The 15,680-nt window shown below is 48.3% G+C and overlaps 1 long non-coding RNA gene across 1 annotated transcript in view; it reads left to right on the top strand.

Moving 5' to 3' along the window:
- The window catches only part of LOC144807955 (uncharacterized), a 93,181-nt gene extending 77,704 nt beyond the window's left edge, over positions 1-15,477 (top strand). Inside the window, exon 3 of the long non-coding RNA XR_013606536.1 lies at positions 15,358-15,477. This is a non-coding gene — a long non-coding RNA (uncharacterized LOC144807955). The remainder of the gene's footprint in view (positions 1-15,357) is intronic.
- The last annotated feature ends 203 nt before the right edge of the window (positions 15,478-15,680 follow it).

Genomic DNA, 15,680 nt, shown 5'->3' with positions numbered 1-15,680 from the left:
CCAGTAACGCGCACGCGGAACGCGCGCGGGCGGGCGCCGGGCTAAGCCCGGGCAAAGGGCGGGCCGTTTTAGGCCGTTAGAGGCCGGTCGAGACCGGACCGGGCAACCCCCCTGACGTCTGCCTATCACTGGGACCTTTTGTGACTTTGTCTTTTATTTTGAAGGCGCCCTTCACAACAATGGCCGCCAGAGAGACCAGGAGCAAGGTGGCCCAACAAGTATCAGGTACCATGGAAAAATTTCTTTTTAAGCCTAATCCATTGGAAAAAAAAGGTCCTTGTGTGCTAGAGGGACTTTGTGAGGAGGGTATCGACAATTTGTCCATGGCTTCTCCGGGCTCATCAGTCAATGCTAGCACACCTTTACTGCTTGATGCTACCCACCTGTCACTTTTGGACAGCATAGACCAGACCATTGAGTCAGTCCTACAACAACTGAGGACACCTCTATCTTCGAATAGAGATGGAGATTTATTACGCTTGTCAGGGGTTGTAGAGCTTTCCCCCAATCCCGCTCATGCAGAGTCTGTACTACAAGAGGTGGGTTCTGACGCAGCAGACCAAACGAACCAGAGAAGCAGCATCGGATATCATACAACTAAAAGGAAGAGATCAAGGAAACCCAATGGCGTAAAAAGGGCGAAAACTGACTCAATTTCGACCTTTCAAGTTGACACTGAAGATACTGTAAATTCAGCAGGGGTTTCTCCTGCTAGGAATGGGTCGGCTCCAGTCAGCCCCTTATTTACTTCATCTGTCCCTGTGCATACTGGGCCATTTATTTTTGGCAGGGCCCCTCCTTCTAATATTACAGATGTGTCCATTAGCCTACTAACGGACACTGTCAGGAACCTTTTGAATCCCCTGACCATCAGGTTGGACTTTATAGAAGCCAGACTGTCGACCATAGAACAATTTTGTATTGATCATAATAGTGTGGATTCTGGGCTGGGAACAAATTCAAGTGGGGCTCACAGGTCCAATGCTGGGTCAAGTCAGTTACCTCTAGTCCCAAACATCCAGGTTCTAAATAGTCAGACTGTTCCTGTGAGGGCAGTGGCTAATATTAGTTCTACAAATGCCCCCCCTTTGCCTGTTCCAGCTGGGCCGTGTCACTTGCCCCCAGTTCCAGTTTTAAGCAGTCAGGCTTCCAATCCTCAAACATCTCACCTAAGGGCAGTTCCTAATACTAGTTCTGATTTAGCCCCCCCATTGGCCCCACAGGTGCCTCTCATACAGAGGCCACCTGTACCTGCTCCCAGAAGGTCAAAACAGCATGCTCAGTCAATTCAACCCAGCCAGGATAGACCAGTCACTGTGCAGGTCGGCTGCCCTACTAGTCCCAATACAAGGCGTAGGGTAGTCAACCTGCCCCCTGAGGCAGTAGCGTACACTGCAATTCTGGTGGGAGTACCAGAACTCATCAGTGGCGCCATGGAATCACAGGATTCCTTGCGCAACAAGGTGATTAATTGGCTTAATATCCATAGACCCCTCCCATCTCATCTAAAGGGAGAGGTGCTCATGGTAAGAAGGGTCCCATGGATTGGATATACTCACAAGAAATGCGGGGGGGACTGTATAGTTGTAAGCTTTAAAAGCCCACAGGTCGCCCCATACATTTGCAATTGGCTTGGTAGTGCATCCAAAACAGCAATTGATTTGGTGCCCCTTTCATTCTTTTATCCAAGTGCACCCAATCCAGTTGGGAGGAGGGATGATGGTTGGACCAGGGTGGGTTTTGCTGTGGATGGCTCACGCTATAGGCCCAGGTACAATGAGATCCCCACATATGGCAATTTTATACATCCAAATAGATATTCTTGTTTGGACCAGGTAGATTGACCACAAAAGGCGCTCACTATGCAGGTCCCTAACGGAACTGAAAACGGGAAGGAAAGTAGGGATGTGACGATAGCTTTGAGTGAGAGTAATGATAGGGCATATGAACGCCATGGTAGAAGGAATATAGCACTTGGACGCCCAAGGGATTTAGCAGCTGTACCATCTAAGGACCCAATGGGTATTAATTCAGTAGCAGGAGTGGTGAGCGCTTTGACCCTTGCACTAGTTGAGCCAGCTACTAGTGGAACCCCTGATCCACCCTCAGCCACCGCATTAATTTCACCTGAACGATCGGGGTCCAGGACAGGCACCCAATGTTTGAAGGTCCTCTCCTGGAATTTGGCGGGGATAGCAAATAAGGTGAATTCAACTGATTGGGACCTACTGATACAGGGCAGTGATATTTGCCTTTTTCAGGAGACATGGGCGAGGGAATCCCTGAGTAGAACGGGCTTTGAAACCTTCGAAATTCCGGCCAAGTGGAGTGGGAAAGGGAGGCCTTCAGGGGGTTTGGCAGTCTGGGTAGCTTCCCACATTGGATGCCAGGCGGAAAACATCCCGACGTTCTCGCACGACATCCAATGTGTGCTGCTTAGATGGCCTGGTGTAATAGCCCTGGCAATCATTAATGTATACTCGCGCCCAGTTCCCCTGTTTGGGGAATCTTCAACGCTTGATGATTTAGCGTCCTTCCTGGGTCAACTCTCTGGTGACTACAAGATAGTGTTGGGCGGGGATCTTAACTGTCAGTTTGAGCCCCTTGAAGGGTTAAAGGAGGGTGCTCTCACTACGGAGGATGATTTCTGGGGAGTTCCACCATGCTCATCTCCCCAGCCTAAAAAGTGGTCCCCGCTTGCAATACAGATCATGTCCCTCACCCTAAATTTTGGAATGCGGGCCTGTAACGGGCGTACCACGTCAGACACCCCGTCACTGTGCACATTTAACAGGAAGGACCACGAGTCGAGAATAGATTACATCTTCTTAGACATTAGTATGTGGTCCAAAGTCCAAGATTTTAGGGTGGTCCCAAGAACATACAGCGACCACAACGCTCTTCTTCTGGTAATGCAACATCCTGCACCTGAAGAAAGGTCTCCGACTCCCATTGGTGGCGATGACCCTGGGAATTTGGTTCTGGCCACAAATAGGCGTCGGGTAAAATGGGGGAAGCTGCTAAATACAGAAGGTAGCTTGGGCAAATTATTTGAAATAGCACTCCCAAAGTTTGAAAAAGTGGAAGACCTTATAAATTCATCGAGTCCCGATGATTACAACAAGCAACTAGCGCAAATCCATGAGGAACTAGTTAGTGGTCTCGCTGAGGTCTTCTACCCACTGGTACGGCTACGCCGGAAAAAGACCCGTACCCCGACCTGGTATAATAGCAGCTGTAGGAAGATTAAGTCTGACTTAGTTGCTACTATAAAAACTGGATCCAATAAGGCCAGGGTGCAAGAACTAAGAAGGGATTATAAAATGGCAATGAAAACTGCCAGGGCCGAGTGGGACTGGGACCGTTGGCATGATCTATCTGATGCCCTAGACGCTAAGGACTCGAGGAAATTTTGGGCCCTGGTGAACACGGGAACAGGGGAACTTAAATCGGCAGTGGAGCCTAATATTGCCCCCGCTGTCTGGGAGGCTCACTTTGGGGGACTCTATCGGGACATGAACCTGCCATCTGGTGATGTAGAGCCCGAGGCCCCTGCTTCCACGGGAGCAGCTTTGGAATTCACCCTAGGTGAGGTGGCGAGTGCTATTGAGAGGTTGGCGGTGGGGAAGGCCCCTGGTTTAGACAAGCTACCAGGGGATCTCTTTAGACACCATCCTGAGATCTGGGGCCCGTACCTCCTCATTCTCTTTAACGCCATATTGGGAGGGATGGCGATCCCCTGTTCCTGGCTGGGGGCAGAGATTGTACCTATATATAAGAAGGGCTCTCCTCTGCTCCCAGCCAATTACAGGCCGATCAGCCTTATAGATGTCCCCCAAAAGCTATTCGCGCGCCTCATCTTGAACCATCTGTTAGATTGGGTGGAGGCCAATGACATTCTGAGCCCCCTTCAGGCTGGCTTCAGGAAAAACACGTCCACCATGGACCAGATCTTCCGCCTCGTCCTCCTTTACTGGAAGACAGTGAGGATAGAGGGGGGAAGGCTGTACATGGTGTTCGTGGACCTGAGGTCAGCCTTTGACCTGGTCCCTCGTAAGAAACTATGGGAGGTCCTGTTAAAGTTGGGGGTACCTCCCCAGATCCTAAATATCATAATTAGGCTACACGACAATAATTATGCGAGGGTAAGGTGTGGGAGGGACGGCAGCCTCTCACCTAGTTTCCCTGTCCGTAGAGGGGTGAGGCAGGGTTGCGTTTTGGCGCCGACCCTGTTTTGCCTCCTTATTAACAATGTTATATCCCATCTGGAAGAGGTTAAAGATAATGATGCCCCATGTCTGGCAGGCAGGAGGGTGCCGGCAATTATGTTTGCCGACGACACCCTCCTGCTTTCCAAGTCCCCGATGGGAATTCAGAGGATTCTTGATGGATTTGGTCTTTTCTGTAAACTACACGGTCTAGAGATCAATACTGAGAAGACCAAATTCATGATATTTAATCCACCAAAAAAAGCCAGACCTAATCCCATCTTGGGTACCGCCAGCCTTGAGAGGGTAAAAACTTTTTTGTACTTGGGAGTAACACTACAGGAAAATCTGTCATGGGATTCCCAGATAGCAAAATCATGTCTAAAATTATCCCAGCTGTCGGGCGCGATTTTGAAGGTGGTTAACACCTCTTCCTACAAGCCTATTAGCCCGGCGCTCGAAATGTACAAAACCCAGGCCAAGGCAGCTGCAACATACGGGAGCGAACTATGGGGGCACAAAGCAGGCCAAGAATTAGCTAGAGTGGAAAATAGCTTTTTAAGACGACTTCTGGCCTTACCACGAGGCTCACCACTCTTGCCTCTGAGACTTGATATGGGTCTCCCTTCCATTGCAGAGGAGCTAGAGACTAGGCCGGTGAGGTTCTGGCATAGACTTTGGTCCACGAGTGAACTTATTCATTACAAGCAAGACCTCATTCATGTCATGAACCTGAATGTAGGCGACAAAATCCCCTGGCTAGCTTTTGTGAAAAAAGAACTATATTCCATGAATTTATCTGAGTTATGGGTGGATCCCGAACATGGCTGCAGAAGGGTTCCTCGCAAACGACTGGTCCAAATTTGCAAGGAGCATAGACTAGCACTCCTGCTGAAAGCACAAAATAGCGGCACCCTCACAAATCGATTCCTGGAATCCAAAAATTCATATGCTTTTGAATCTTTTATGGATTTTATTTATCCCATTTTCGCAAGGAAACTTTACGCACAATGGAGGCTAGGCACTTTGCCCATAAGATCATTCACTTCCAGATGGTCAATGGGCAACGACAAAATGTGTCCAAGCTGCAACATTCACGAGGAGGATGAATTCCACATCATGTTTGTCTGCCCTGCATATGCAAAAGCTAGGAAATATTGGCTAGCGCCTCTTTGTAGAAACTTGGGGTTTAGCAACTACTTACAAGCACATAGAGTAATGAAAACTAATACCTTTGCTCCTATTGTGTTTGCAGTAGCCAAATTCCTTATGGCAGTTTGGTTGGTAAGGAAGAAGAAAATCCTCTAAATGTGCGGACATTGCTACGATCTGGTTTCCTTTTTTTTGTTATTACTCATTAAGTGAGTTGGGAAAATAATGGTGTTTTATTTATCCTATTTTTTTTTTTTTTTTTTTATTGGAAAAATAACTACATGAATTGTATTTTAAAGCTAATTGCGTGTGTTTTATCTGCATCTTTTATGGTCTTAACGACCGAAATAAAGAATTTTTGGATTGGATTGGATTTTAAAACGGCGTTCGACCTGGTCCCTCGAGAACGCGTGTGAACAGTTTTGCGGGAGATGGGGTCCCCCCCATTTTGAATCTGTTGGCTCGTATGCACGATGGAAACTATGCTTGTATACGGTGGAGCACCCAGGATCAGAAAACTGACAAAATCCCGGTAAACAGAGGTGTTTGCCAGGGATGCGTCCTGGCGCCCACTCTCTTTTCATTGTTTGTTAACAGTGTTGTCTCATTTTTATCTGATATTGATGCTGATGCCCCGACTCTGGCTGGTGTCAAAGTGCCCGACATGCTCTTTGCGGACAATACGCTACTGGTATCTAAAACACCTATGGGGCTCCAGTAACTTTTAGATCGGTTCTCCATATTTTGTAACCTAAGGGGCTTGGTCATCAATACAACCAAAACCAAGCTCCTTTATTTTAACCCTAGCAAGAAAGGCAACTGTACTATTACTCTTGATGATGTGCCCCTAAAGCGTGTTAAAGTATTTGACTACCTAGGGATAAGGATATCCTATCAACTGAAATGGCAGCCACATATTGAGAAAATGGCCCTGAATCCTAAACGAGTCTTGGGAGTCAGTGGGAGGGAACATAGAGCCTCAACTTCCAGGCCCATAGCACCGGCACTGGAGATCTATTCTGCAAAAGCTATAGGTAGTGCTCTGTATGGAGCAGAGCTCTGGGGTTTCAACAATGTTGATCCCCTTGTTATGGCTGAAAAAAAGTTCTTTAGGGAGCTCAATCAATCAATCAATCAATCGTAGCTTCAGAAGGACCACGATCCACCACCACCAGCAACAGGTTGCACGAAGAAGCTGGAACAAGATCACGGCCGACCAGCTCACCGCAGCCCTGAACCAGCACCCTCCCGCCAGCTCTGCGAACCCCAGCCAGGCCGCCGACAACCTCACGAAGTCGATCAACAACTGCGCAGACGACCTCGCCCCACTGAGGACCCCGCCCAGCAGACCCGGCAGCAAGAAAGCATCCTGGTTCACCGACGAACTCAAAAGCTCCAAGAAGAACTGCCGAGCTCTCGAGAAAGCATGGAGAAGAGACCCAACACCGGACAACATGACCACCCTCAAGCTCGCCACTCGAAAACACCATCAACTGATTCGCGCCACCAAGAAAACAGCATTCAAGGAAAGACTGGACAACAACGCACACAACAGCAAGGAACTCTTCAACATCGTGAAAGAGCTCTCCAACCCCAACGCTGGAATCAACGACATCACCCCATCACAAGACCTCTGCAACTCCCTCACCTCCTACTTCCACAACAAGATCGCTGACATACACAACAGCTTCAGCACACAACCAACGCTCCCCACGACCGCACCAACGCCCCCCACCACCACCCTCAGCGCCTGGACCCCTGTCAACACCGAAGACACCATCCGCACAATGAACTCCATCCACTCCGGATCTCCAACCGACCCCTGCCCTCACCACGTCTTCAACAAAGCCGACGCCGCCATCGCACCCCAGCTACGGGACATCATCAACGCCTCCTTCGACACCGCAACCTTCCCTGAGAGCTGGAAGAACGCCGAACTCAGCGCTCTACTAAAGAAACCAACAGCAGACCCCACCGAACTCAAGAACTACCGCCCCATCTCGCTCCTCCCGTTTCCAGCCAAAGTCATCGAGAAGACAGTCAACAAGCAGCTGGCCGCCTTCCTCGAGACGAATGGATCCCTCGACCGCTCACAGTCGGGCTTCAGGGCCAACCACAGCACCGAGACCGCCCTCATCGCTGCCACCGATGACATCTGTGCCCTGCTTGACAACGGAGAAACAACGGCCCTCATCCTCCTAGACCTCTCCGCGGCATTCGACATTGTCTGCCACCGCACCCTAGTGCAACGCCTCAGGAACGTCGGAATACAGGAGAAGGCACTGGAATGGATCATCTCCTTCCTCGCTGGAAGAACACAGAGAGTTCGCCTACCCCCGTTCAGGTCAGAGGCCACTGAAGTCATCTGCGGCGTTCCTCAAGGCTCCTCGCTCAGCCCCACCCTCTTCAATGTCTACATGAGCCCCCTTGCGGCCATCGCACGCCAACACAACCTCAACATCATCTCCTACACCGACGACACACAGCTGATCCTCTCCCTGACCAACGACCCCGCCACCGCCAGAGCCGACCTACACGAAGGGATGAAACACGTAGCCGAATGGATGATGACTTGCCGCCTGAAACTGAACTCAGACAAGACGGAAGTTCTCATCCTGGGCACCTCGCCCTCCGCCTGGGACGACTCCTGGTGGCCACCCGCCCTGGGCTCCGCACCCAAACCGACAGACCACGCACGCAACCTGGGCTTCATCCTGGACTCCTCCCTCTCCATGACCAGACAAGTCAACGCCGTCTCCTCGTCTTGTTTCAACATCCTGCGCATGCTACGTAAGATCTTCCGGTGGATCCCCACCGAGACCAGGAAGACGGTCACCCAGACCCTCGTCACCAGCCGTCTGGACTACGGCAACGCCCTCTACGCCGGAACCACCGCCAAGCTGCAGAAGAGAATCCAGAACGCCTCAGCAAGACTCATCCTCGACATCCCCAGACGAAGCCACATCTCCAGACACCTGAGAGACCTGCACTGGCTCCCGGTCAACAAGAGAATCACCTTCCGCCTCCTCACCCACGCACACAAAGCCCTGCACAACCAAGGCCCGAGTTACCTCAACAGCCGCCTCAACTTCTACGCTCCCACACGCCACCTTCGATCAACCAGCCACGCCCTCGCCGCCGTCCCCCGCATCCGAAGAGCCACAACAGGAGGAAGATCCTTCTCCCACTTGGCCGCCAAGACTTGGAACTCCCTCCCGACCCACCTCCGCCTGACCCAAGACCACCTCGCCTTCAGGAAGCAGCTCAAGACCTGGCTGTTCGAGCAGTAGCGGACCCCCCCCCAAGCGCCTTGAGACCCTCCGGGTGAGTAGCGCGCTATACAAATGCGATGATTGATTGATTGATTGATTGTATGGTGACCGCTTTTTCTTTATGTCCAAAGCTGCAATTGGTTTAATGATTTTTTAATTGTTGTATTCTGGTCTAAGTATTTATTCAAATGCTTTTTATAAATGTATTGTATTTTACTGCCATGTGCTTTTTAAGATATTTCATATCGAAATAAAGCTTTGTACAACAGTTAAGGCAGAGATATTGAGTTTGTGTTTGTTTTTAAGCTGTGTTGTGCAGAAGTCTGCAGTATGCTGAAATGTTATAATAAAGAAGTGTGAGAAGCATTTTTGTTAGTTTACTTATGATGCATAATGTACAACAAAATGACGATGATAAAAAACTATTAATTAGAAGTAATGATTTGTGTTTTTTTATGTTTGAATGCCGGCAACTTGAATCGACCTGTTCTAATCGTTGCTTTTTATGGTGTTTATTGTTAAAGGGGTGGGTATAAATAACAGGAGAGTGAAGGTTACTTAGTTAGTTAGTGAGAGTGATAGATTTAGTGAGTTAATTAGTGAGAGAGTTAGTGAGAGTGAGAGAGTTAGCGAGTGAGTTAGTTAGTGAGAGAGAGTTATTGAGTTAGTGAGAGAGTGTGAGATTTAGTTAGTGAGAGTGAGAGAGTTAGTGAGTGAGCTATTGAGAGTGAGTTAGTTATGATCACCAATTATAAGTGAAATGGAAATGTCAGAATTTCATTGCTCCAGTTTACTCCACCCAGGAGTAAAGAAAAAAAACAACTCCACTAACCCATGTCATACACTAACTGCAGGCAGCCAGTAAAACTGTACTGGGGCCACACCGGCTACTCCCTTGTTTCTCTTCACAGTGTTAGAGTTCTGGAGGTACGTCACTCCCTTGTTTCTCTTCACAGTGTTAGAGTTCTGGAGGTGCGTTACTCCCTTGTTTCTCTTCACAGTGTTAGAGTTCTGGAGGTGCGTTACTCCCTTGTTTCTCTTCACAGTGTTAGAGTTCTGGAGGTGCGTTACTCTCTTGTTTCTCTTCACAGTGTTAGAGTTCTGGAGGTGCGTTACTCCCTTGTTTCTCTTCACTGTGTTAGAGTTCTGGAGGTGCGTTACTCCCTTGTTTCTCTTCACAGTGTTAGAGTTGTGGAGGTGCGTTACTCCCTTGTTTCTCTTCACAGTGTTAGAGTTCTGGAGGTGCGTTACTCCCTTGTTTCTCTTCACAGTGTTAGAGTTCCGGAGGTGCGTTACTCCCTTGTTTCTCTTCACAGTGTTAGAGTTCCGGAGGTGCGTTACTCCCTTGTTTCTCTTCACTGTGTTAGAGTTCCGGAGGTGCGTCACTGTCTTGTTTCTCTTCACAGTGTTAGAGTTCTGGAGGTGCGTTACTCCCTTGTTTCTCTTCACAGTGTTAGAGTTCTGGAGGTGCGTTACTCCCTTGTTTCTCTTCACAGTGTTAGAGTTCCGGAGGTGCGTTACTCCCTTGTTTCTCTTCACAGTGTTAGAGTTCCGGAGGTGCGTTACTCCCTTGTTTCTCTTCACAGTGTTAGAGTTCTGGAGGTGCGTTACTCCCTTGTTTCTCTTCACAGTGTTAGAGTTCTGGAGGTGCGTTACTCCCTTGTTTCTCTTCACAGTGTTAGAGTTCCGGAGGTGCGTTACTCCCTTGTTTCTCTTCACAGTGTTAGAGTTCCGGAGGTGAGTTACTCCCTTGTTTCTCTTCACTGTGTTAGAGTTCCGGAGGTGCGTCACTGTCTTGTTTCTCTTCACAGTGTTAGAGTTCTGGAGGTGCGTCACTCCCTTGTTTCTCTTCACAGTGTTAGAGTTCTGGAGGTGCGTCACTCCCTTGTTTCTCTTCACAGTGTTAGAGTTCTGGAGGTGCGTTACTCCCTTTCCTCCACTCCCTTGTTTCTCTTCACAGTGTTAGAGTTTTGGAGGTGCGTTACTCCCTTGTTTCTCTTCACAGTGTTAGAGTTCTGGAGGTGCGTTACTCCCTTGTTTCTCTTCACAGTGTTAGAGTTCTGGAGGTGCGTCACTCCCTTGTTTCTCTTCACTGTGTTAGAGTTCTGGAGGTGCGTTACTCCCTTGTTTCTCTTCACAGTGTTAGAGTTCTGGAGGTGCGTCACTCCAGTGTTTCTCTTCACAGTGTTAGAGTTCTGGAGGTGCGTCACTCCCTTGTTTCTCTTCACAGTGTTAGAGTTCTTGAGGTGCGTCACTCCCTTGTTTCTCTTCACATTTTTAGAGTTCTGGAGGTGCGTCACTCCCTTGTTTCTCTTCACAGTGTTAGAGTTCTGGAAGTGCGTCACTCCCTTGTTTCTCTTCACAGTGTTAGAGTTCTGGAGGTGCGTTACTCCCTTGTTTCTCTTCACAGTGTTAGAGTTCTGGAGGTGCGTTACTCCCTTGTTTCTCTTCACAGTGTTAGAGTTCTGGAGGTGCGTTACTCCCTTGTTTCTCTTCACAGTGTTAGAGTTCTGGAGGTGTGTTACTCCCTTGTTTCTCTTCACAGTGTTAGAGTTCTGGAGGTGCGTTACACCCTTGTTTCTCTTCACAGTGTTAGAGTTCTGGAGGTGTGTTACTCCCTTGTTTCTCTTCACTGTGTTAGAGTTCTGGAGGTGCGTTACTCCCTTGTTTCTCTTCACAGTGTTAGAGTTCTGGAGGTGCGTTACTCCCCTGTTTCTCTTCACTGTGTTAGAGTTCTGGAGGTGCGTTACTCCCTTGTTTCTCTTCACAGTGTTAGAGTTCTGGAGGTGCGTTACTCCCTTGTTTCTCTTCACAGTGTTAGACTTCTGGAGGTGTGTTACTCCCTTGTTTCTCTTCACAGTGTTAGAGTTCTGGAGGTGCGTTACTCCCTTGTTTCTCTTCACAGTGTTAGACTTCTGGAGGTGTGTTACTCCCTTGTTTCTCTTCACAGTGTTAGAGTTCTGGAGGTGCGTTACTCCCCTGTTTCTCTTCACTGTGTTAGAGTTCTGGAGGTGCGTTACTCCCTTGTTTCTCTTCACAGTGTTAGAGTTCTGGAGGTGCGTTACTCCCTTGTTTCTCTTCACAGTGTTAGACTTCTGGAGGTGTGTTACTCCCTTGTTTCTCTTCACAGTGTTAGAGTTCTGGAGGTGCGTTATTCCCTTGTTTCTCTTCACAGTGTTAGAGTTCTGGAGGTGCGTTACTCCCTTGTTTCTCTTCACAGTGTTAGACTTCTGGAGGTGTGTTACTCCCTTGTTTCTCTTCACAGTGTTAGAGTTCTGGAGGTGCGTTACTCCCTTGTTTCTCTTCACAGTGTTAGAGTTCTGGAGGTGCGTTACTCCCTTGTTTCTCTTCACAGTGTTAGAGTTCTGGAGGTGCGTTACTCCCTTCACAGTGTTAGAGTTCTGGAGGTGCGTTACTCCCTTGTTTCTCTTCACAGTGTTAGAGTTCTGGAGGTGCGTTACTCCCTTGTTTCTCTTCACAGTGTTAGAGTTCTGTTGGTGCGTTACTCCCTTGTTTCTCTTCACAGTGTTAGACTTCTGGAGGTGTGTTACTCCCTTGTTTCTCTTCACAGTGTTAGAGTTCTGGAGGTGCGTCACTCCCTTGTTTCTCTTCACAGTGTTAGAGTTCTGGAGGTGCGTTACTCCCTTGTTTCTCTTCACAGTGTTAGAGTTCTGGAGGTGCGTTACTCCCTTGTTTCTCTTCACAGTGTTAGAGTTCTGGAGGTGCGTTACTCCCTTGTTTCTCTTCACAGTGTTAGAGTTCTGGAGGTGCGTTACTCCCTTCACAGTGTTAAAGTTCTGGAGGTGCGTTACTCCCTTGTTTCTCTTCACAGTGTTAGAGTTCTGGAGGTGCGTTACTCCCTTGTTTCTCTTCACAGTGTTAGAGTTCTGGAGGTGCGTTACTCCCTTGTTTCTCTTCACAGTGTTAGAGTTCTGGAGGTGCGTTACTCCCTTGTTTCTCTTCACAGTGTTAGAGTTCTGGAGGTGCGTTACTCCCTTGTTTCTCTTCACAGTGTTAGAGTTCTGGAGGTGCGTTACTCCCTTGTTTCTCTTCACAGTGTTAGAGTTCTGGAGGTGCGTTACTCCCCTGTTTCTCTTCACAATGTTAGAGTTCTGGAGGTGCGTTACTCCCTTGTTTCTCTTCACAGTGTTAGAGTTCTGAAGGTGCGTTACTCCCTTGTTTCTCTTCACAGTGTTAGAGTTCTGGAGGTGCGTTACTCCCTTGTTTCTCTTCACTGTGTTAGAGTTCTGGAGGTGCGTTACTCCCTTGTTTCTCTTCACAGTGTTATAGTTCTGGAGGTGCGTTACTCCCCTGTTTCTCTTCACAATGTTAGAGTTCTGGAGGTGCGTTACTCCCTTGTTTCTCTTCACAGTGTTAGAGTTCTGGAGGTGCGTTTCTCCCCTGTTTCTCTTCACAATGTTAGAGTTCTGGAGGTGCGTTACTCCCTTGTTTCTCTTCACAGTGTTAGAGTTCTGGAGGTGCGTTACTCCCTTGTTTCTCTTCACAGTGTTAGAGTTATGGAGGTGCGTTACTCCCTTGTTTCTCTTCACAGTGTTAGAGTTCTGGAGGTGCGTTACTCCCTTGTTTCTCTTCACAGCGTTAGAGTTCTGGAGGTGCGTTACTCCCTTGTTTCTCTTCACAATGTTAGAGTTCTGGAGGTGCGTTACTCCCTTGTTTCTCTTCACAGTGTTAGAGCTCTGGAGGTGTGTTACTCCCTTGTTTCTCTTCACAGTGTTAGAGTTCTGGAGGTGCGTTACTCCCTTGTTTCTCTTCACAGTGTTAGAGTTCTGGAGGTGCGTTACTCCCTTGTTTCTCTTCACAGTGTTAGAGTTCTGGAGGTGCGTTACTCCCTTGTTTCTCTTCACAGTGTTAGAGTTCTGGAGGTGCGTTACTCCCTTGTTTCTCTTCACTGTGTTAGAGTTCTGGAGGTGCGTTACTCCCTTGTTTCTCTTCACAGTGTTATAGTTCTGGAGGTGCGTTACTCCCCTGTTTCTCTTCACAATGTTAGAGTTCTGGAGGTGCGTTACTCCCTTGTTTCTCTTCACAGTGTTAGAGTTCTGGAGGTGCGTTTCTCCCCTGTTTCTCTTCACAATGTTAGAGTTCTGGAGGTGCGTTACTCCCTTGTTTCTCTTCACAGTGTTAGAGTTCTGGAGGTGCGTTACTCCCTTGTTTCTCTTCACAGTGTTAGAGTTATGGAGGTGCGTTACTCCCTTGTTTCTCTTCACAGTGTTAGAGTTCTGGAGGTGCGTTACTCCCTTCACAGTGTTAGAGTTCTGGAGGTGCGTTACTCCCTTGTTTCTCTTCACAGTGTTAGAGTTCTGGAGGTGCGTTACTCCCTTGTTTCTCTTCACAGTGTTAGAGTTCTGGAGGTGCGTTACTCCCTTGTTTCTCTTCACAGTGTTAGAGTTATGGAGGTGCGTTACTCCCTTGTTTCTCTTCACAGTGTTAGAGTTATGGAGGTGCGTTACTCCCTTGTTTCTCTTCACAGTGTTAGAGTTCTGGAGGTGCGTTACTCCCTTCACAGTGTTAGAGTTCTGGAGGTGCGTTACTCCCTTGTTTCTCTTCACAGTGTTAGAGTTCTGGAGGTGCGTTACTCCCTTGTTTCTCTTCACAGTGTTAGAGTTCTGGAGGTGCGTTACTCCCTTGTTTCTCTTCACAGTGTTAGAGTTATGGAGGTGCGTTACTCCCTTGTTTCTCTTCACAGTGTTAGAGTTATGGAGGTGCGTTACTCCCTTGTTTCTCTTCACAGTGTTAGAGTTCTGGAGGTGCGTTACTCCCTTCACAGTGTTAGAGTTCTGGAGGTGCGTTACTCCCTTGTTTCTCTTCACAGTGTTAGAGTTCTGGAGGTGCGTTACTCCCTTGTTTCTCTTCACAGTGTTAGAGTTCTGGAGGTGCGTTACTCCCTTGTTTCTCTTCACAGTGTTAGAGTTATGGAGGTGCGTTACTCCCTTGTTTCTCTTCACAGTGTTAGAGTTCTCTGGGTGTTTTTCTTCTGTGTTTCTCTTTACAGCGTTGCTGCCTGTGACCAGGAATGGAAGCTATGGCCGCCAGACTCTCAGCTGGGTGAAGGGGCATCACCCAGGGAATTCAAGACCACCTGTCCCCGGCGCACCAGTGTCTGTCTGCTTGCCAAGACCAGTGTGCACCCTGTGAGAAAGATGAGAGCATCAGGGCCCTCCCGTCTCATTCTCCCCCCCTCCCCTCTTCCTCGACCGAGGCACCTGGCACATTATAGAAGTGTGGGAGTTGAGCAGGCAAATGAGCAATAAATATGCCTTTCAAATATATTTTTATCATGTTACGCTTGCTGTGTATTCAAGACAGATTAAATGTCTGGCTGTGTAGCGGTGATACGCCTGTCCTCCCTGAGGCTTATAATAACGGTTGCCACAGGCTTGCCTCTGCTCTGCCCTGTCCTCTGTATCATTGTTGGTCCAAAACACACAGGTCTGTGCAGGCAAACTGGCGAGTTACTGGTGCTAACGCCTTCTGTAGGGGAGTCAGCATGACTGACAGAAGAACCATCTTCGGATTGGTAACTCTTCTCCCAGGGTGTTGTTGTTCAACTTAAGGGGTTTGTATCTGCCTTTTCTTTCTTTGGAAAAGTTTTTTTGTCTTTTTGACCTTTACTATTTTTTTCATTTGTTTAAGGACATTAATACTGATATGGTCTCTTCTAACTTCTTTGAAGCTTTTTTGGCATCAACCTTTTCTGTGTGTTGCAGGGCGGTGCCAACCATGAGCTCCATTGGTGCCTTGAAGAAGAGGTTCCGAGATGGCTGATCCCTGAGCTCAAGTTGGGATCGTCAACAAAGATGGCAAGAGAATATCTGATTTTTAATTCCAAAGGAATCTCTCCTGCTGAAAGGTAATCCGTGAGCATGCCAGCCTGTAGGGTAGTACTTATGTGTTTCTTTAAAAGTTTCTCCAGTTTATCAAATAGTGTTTGAACACTGTTGCTGATAGAAGGACGTGGGGTGGAGGCAAGAGGTCCACTAATGGCTGTATTAATGTATTCATCCGAATTGAGGGAGTTCTCTAGAGCTCA

The sequence above is a fragment of the Lissotriton helveticus genome, chromosome 1_2 (assembly GCF_964261635.1).
Source record: "Lissotriton helveticus chromosome 1_2, aLisHel1.1, whole genome shotgun sequence".
Classification (NCBI taxonomy): Eukaryota; Metazoa; Chordata; class Amphibia; order Caudata; family Salamandridae; genus Lissotriton; species Lissotriton helveticus.
Note: the sequence above shows the minus strand (reverse complement) of the source record. Positions and strands in the feature narration are given on the sequence as shown.